Source organism: Muscardinus avellanarius, assembly GCF_963383645.1.
Source record: "Muscardinus avellanarius genome assembly, chromosome: 5".
Lineage (NCBI taxonomy): Eukaryota > Metazoa > Chordata > Mammalia > Rodentia > Gliridae > Muscardinus > Muscardinus avellanarius.
In genome coordinates this window covers 1,652,304-1,658,303 of record NC_137790.1, presented here as the reverse complement: position 1 = coordinate 1,658,303, position 6,000 = coordinate 1,652,304, and positions in this window count along the sequence as shown.

The following is a 6,000-nucleotide window of genomic DNA, read 5'->3' as shown; positions in this document are numbered from 1 at the left end:
GGCTGAGATCGTTTCAGTGCTGAAAAAAATCTATAGTAAGCATGAAAAATGTGGAAGGAAGAAATAAAACAAAAAGTAAGGGGTCGAGGGAGATGGCAAGATGATGGCAGAGGGAGAAGACCCAGAGTCTGACCCCCCTGGAAGGGCAGAGGAAGGATCTGCGTGGCGTCATCGGAGGGCGCTCCGGGGTCGAGTGTGCAGCTGCCTCCCACCATCGCTGATCCTGGCTCTTGCAGAGAAGCAGCTGTCCACCCCCACCCCGGGAGGAAGCCACGCACCTCCCTGGAGCAAGCTGCACACAGCTGGTAGGAGGCGGGATGGGGAAAGGGACCCAGATCTCCAAATGCTGGCTAACTGTGACCTGAAGACCACAGGGGCGGAGACAAGGACATGGCGGCCATCACTGCGCCCCCACTGTGACGAGCCCCTCCCTCCTGGCCCAGCGTCCACTTCCTCATTTCTCTCTTTTCTCCCTTTTGGGAACCAGACAATTAAAATATACGACATTTAAATTTATACAGGTAGCCGGGCATGGCGGCTCATGCTTGTAATCCCAGTACTTGGTGGCTGAGACAGGAGTATTGCACAGGTTTGAGGACAGGTTCAGCTACTTAGTGAGGCTCTCAGGATCCTTAGTGAGACCCTGTTTCCAAATAAAATATAAAATAGGTCTGGGAGTGTAGCCCGGAGGTAGAAGGTCCCTGGGTTCCATCTCCAGTACCAGAAAAAAAAAAAATAAATAAAATAAATAAACTCATACATGCAGAGCTGGGCATGGTGGTGCATGCTTGTAATCCCAGCATTTGGGAGGCTGAGACAGGAAGATCACGGTTCGTGGCCAGCCTCAGCTACTTAATGAGGCCCTTTGCAACTCAGTGAGACCCTGTTTCAAAATAAAGACTAAAGAATAAGGCTGGGAGTGTAGCTTGGAGGTAGAATGTCCCTGGGTTCCATCCTTAGTACTGAAAATAAATAAATAAATAAATAAATAAATAAATAAATAAATAAATAAATTCATACAAGTATATGAGGAAAATTAAGCCAGGCACATTGTTGCATACCTGTAATCCCACTACTTGGGAGGCTGAGGCAGGAGGATCACAAGTTCAAGGTCGGCCTCAACTTAGTGAGATCCTGGCTCAAAATAAAGCAAATATAAAGCCTACAGATGTCGTCCCGTGGGAAAGCTCTCCTGGGTTCAGCCTTCAGTAATTCCAGTAAAGGGGGGATTAGAAAGTGACTGAGAGCCAGGCGTGATGGTGAACGCTTGTCATCCCAGCATTTGGGAGGCTGAGACAGGAGGACTGTGTTTCACAGCCAGCCTCAGCTACTTAGTGAGGCCCTTTGCCGCTCCCTGTTTCAAAATTAAGAATAAAAAATAGGGTTGGGGTGTAGCTTGTAGGTAGAATGTCCCTGGATTCCATCCCCAGTATGAAAGAAAGAGAAAGAGAAAGAAAGAAAGATGGAGAGAAAGATAGACAGACAGACAGACAGATGATACTGAGAATGCCCAGGAAAAGCTGCAGGTCCCAAGTCAGCCTGGAAAGAACTTAGGTTTACTCCTGGGACTTCCGGGCACAGAGATATCCTTTGAGAACAGTGACAGTAAGAGAGCGCCAGCACTGAGGTTTTCCGTCGGCATCGTCGCTGCTGTGGCCTTAAATACCCAGTGACCACAGCGAGAAGGAAGCGGTGTCTGCTCAGTGCTGGAGTCGTCAGGCCAGGTCACGCCTGCGGACTCAGAGCAGGGTAGCAGGAGCAAGCAGCGGTAACAGGGACCTACGTGCAGTCTCCAAGTCCACACCCCAGCGACCTGCCACCCCCAACAGCACCCCACCTGCGCCCAGTAAGCCCACTGATGAGGTTGGCACTTCACGACTCAAGCATTTCACCTCTGGATCTTTCTGAATTGCCGATACGTGAGCTTTCCCAGGCACGCTCTATGTCCAAACACTCCACCCCGGCCCCTGAGATTTATGCCCATCACAGTGAAAATGCATTTAGAAAAATGCATCTCCAAGAGTTCTCATAGTCTTAACAGTTCCAGCATTACCCAAAGTACAAAGTTTCTTCTGAAGACTCAAAGTAAACTCTTGGCTGTGAGCCCTTGTAAAAATAAGATGTAATGTACATGCATGCAATGTGCGATGACAGAGTGAACAGATACACTCCAAAGGGAAGAACTAGGCTTGAGGATAACGGAATGGGATCAAAACAGGATTGCTATCTAACCGGGTAAACATTGAAATCTGCAGCTCCAGCCGGGTGTGGTGGCGCACGCTTGTGATCCCAGCACTCGGGAGGCTGTGACCAGAAGAGTGTGGTTCGCGGACAGCCTCAGCTACTTAGTGAGGCGCTCTGCAACTCAGTGAGATCCTGTTTCAAAATAAAGAATAAAAGTTGGGCGTGGTGGCGCACGCTTGTAATCCCCGTGCTTGGGAGGCTGAGACAGGAGGATCGCACAGGTTCGAAGACAGCCTCTGCTACTTAGTGAGGCTCTCAGCAACTTAGTGAGACCCTGTTTCCAAATAAAATATTAAAAAATGGGTCTGGGAGTAGAGCCTGGAGGTAGAAAGCCTCTGGGTTCCACCCCCAGTACCACCAAAAAAAATAAAAATAAAAATAAAATAAAATAAATAAATAAAATAAAGAATAAAAAATAGGGCAGTGGGTATAGCTCGGGGGCCGAATGTCCCTGGGTTCCATCCCCAGACCTGCAAAAATAAATAAACGAGAACTAACCGGCAGCTCTGCCTCCGCCACCAGGGCGCGTGGTGGTGAGGTGCCATCTCCGTGGCCTCGGCAGCCTGCCCTATAGCCTGGCCCGCTGCAGTTCGGCACACACCTGCTCTTCTGGCTGGGCTCCATGGCTCCCAGCTGCAGTTCCTGCCAGCTGTCATCCCGCGGTTTTGGTGCTTCTCGATCTTCAGGGCTTTTCTTGCAACTGTGGATTTGCCCTCAAAGGAATCCTGACCCTGCCACACACCCCTTGTCCTCCGGACCTTTCTCTGAAACCCAGGGGAAGCCTCTATAACCCTTATGTTCCAGCAGAGCCAGAATTAGGTGCGTGCCCAGACTGGTTGCCAGCATGAACAGCAATTATTCCCTCTGAGTCAAGGCTCCTGGGCTCTTTCCATCATGGATGCAGGGCCTCCTCATCATGGCCACCGTCGTGCCCTCTTTAATAATGGCTATGGCAGAATTTGAGCGCCTTTTGTCAAGATGACTGCCCTTGAATACCTGTCCAGAGCTCTGCCCTCGGGGCTGCGATGGGTGGGCCCGAACCTCTGCTTTAGTGGTTTCCCAGGTATCCTCAAGGCATCTTTTCTATTTATTTATTTATTTAATTTTATTTTTGCAGTACTGGCGATGGAACTCAGAGAATTCTACCTCCAAGCTACACCCCCAGCCCTATATTTTTTATTCTTTGTTTTGAAACCGGGTCTCACTGAGTTGCAGAGCCTCACTAAGTAGCTGAGGCTGTCCATGAACCTGGATCCTCTTGTGTCAGCTTCCCAATGCTGGGATTACAAGCATTCACCACCATGCCTGGCTTGGGTACTTTACTTTTATTTTGGTGGTACTGGGGTTCCTGGAACCCCTTCTACCTCTGGGCTACGCTACCAGACCCATTTTTATATTTTTATTTGGAAATGGGGTCTCTTACACCAGCATGGCTGGCTTTGAACCCGCGCGGTCCTCCTGTCTCCGCCCCCCCAGCGCGGGGATGACCAGCGCGCCCACCAGCCCGGCTGGCTTTGGTACTCAACTTCTCTGTACTGACCATCCCTCTAACAGCTCCATCTTCCTTGGCCCCAATTTTACATATGCCTTTCTGGACAAACTCAAAATTTCACATCTCTGCTTTTCTCTCTCCTCCTGATTATCATATAAATGGCTATAAGCTGTCATTAATAACCATAATGCAGTCTGGATCCTCTAGCTACTTTCATATTTTGATATTTCCTCAACCAGGCCAGTCAGTCCAGCACCTGTAAGTCTGGCTCCACACAGCCCAAACGCTGACCACTGATACGTGCAGCCTCCACTTCCCTTCCCTGCGGAGTCCTTGCTGCTCTCTGAAATCTTCTGAGCACAGTCTTTAACACTCATCTTTCTAGCAGCATTTTGTCCCTTCCAATTTCCTCTCACAAACTAGTTCCAAAGATTCATGATCCACATAGTTAGGTTTAGAAATAGCTGCGTCCACCGGGCGTGGTGGGCGCGCTTGTCATCCCCGCGCTTGGGAGGCTGAGACAGGAGGATCGCGCTGGTTCGAAGCCAGCCTCAGCTACTGAGTGAGGCTCTCAGTAACTTAGTGAGACCCTGTTTCCAAAAATAGGTCTGGGAGTATAGCCCAGAGGTAGAAAAGCCCCTGGGTTCCACCCCCAGTACCACTAAAAAAACAAAAGAATATTTTTGAATTGTCAATACATGAACATTTCCAGGGGACAGTCTATATTTATAACCCTTACACTTGGGAAAGGTCAAATCTTATTTCCAGAGGTACCACAGTATCAGATTCAAATTTCCAGTTTTTCATAAACAGAAAACAAACAAATACTGCTCCCCCTGCCACATCAGCCCTACCAAAGAAACAGGGCAGTATGACCATTAAAAAAAAAAAAAGATAAAGCCGGGCGTGGTGGGCACGCTTGTCATCCCCGCGCTTGGGAGGCTGAGACAGGAGGATCGCACAGGTTCGAAGCCAGCCTCAGCTACTTAGTGAGGCTCTCAGCAACTTAGTGAGACCCTGTTTCCAAATAAAGTATAAAATAGGTCTGGGAGTGTAGCCCAGAGGTAGAAAAGCCCCTGCACCACCAAAAAAACAAAACAAACAAACAAAAAAACCCCAGCCAGGTATAGGTACAATAGAACACACCTGTAAACCCAGGACTTGGGAGATTCTGAGAGAGGAGGATTTTAAGTTCAAGGCCAGCACCAACAACGTAGTGAGGCCCTCGACAACTTGGTGAGACCGTTTCAAAATACAAAATAAAATATAGCAGGGGTTTAGCCTGAAGGTAGAATGCCCCTGGATTCAATCTCCAGTACCACAAAGAAATAAAAAGAAAAAAGAAAAGAAGACAATGAAAATTGTTGCTGGACAAGACCCAGTGGCAGATCTATTCAACAAAGACATTAAAATAATTGCTATAACAATGTTCAAAGTACTATGCTGGACATGGTGGCACATCTCTGTAATCCCAGGATATGAAAGGCCGGCAGAGGAGAATCACAGGTTTGAGGACAGCATTGGCAATTTAGTAAGACCCTTAGCATCTCAGCAAGTCCTTTTTTCAAACTAAAAAATAAAAAAATGGGGGTATAGCTCACAGTTATCTCGTCAAACATATATATACATATATGTTTATATATACCTATGTTCAAAGACATAAGGGAAGATGTGAAAAAATCAAAATAACAATATATGAACAAAATAGAAGTAACAATAAAGAGCTAAAAATCCTAAAGAGAGCCGGGCGTGGTGGCGCACGCTTGTGATCCCCGCACTCGGGAGGTGGAGACAGGAGGATCGCGCAGGGTCAGGGTCGAAGCCAGAGACCCTGTTTCCAAATAAAAATATAAAATAGGTCTGGGAGCGTAGCGCAGTGGACCTGAAGTTAAAACAAGAAAAATGATTGAGTCTGGGGAACAAAAGAGACAATGATGGAAGAAAAGTGAATAGAGCCCGTCTATGGAACTCCACCAAGAGGGTCAGTGCTGTAGGAGTCCCAACAGAGAGGAGAAGCAGGGAGGACACTTGAAAAGACGAGATAAAGCTTCCCAAGTGATACTAGATGTGAGTGTAAGCACCTAGAAAGCTCGAGGAACTCCGGGTTAGTGAACTCAAGCACACTGCTGGGCAGCGCTGGGCAGTCCCGGGACTCGCAAGGGGACGCTGCAGGATTGAGGTTCGAGGCCAGTTTCAGGAACTTAATGAGACCTCAGCAGCTCAGCCGGCCCCTGTTCAAAATAAAAACAAACATAAAAAAACCA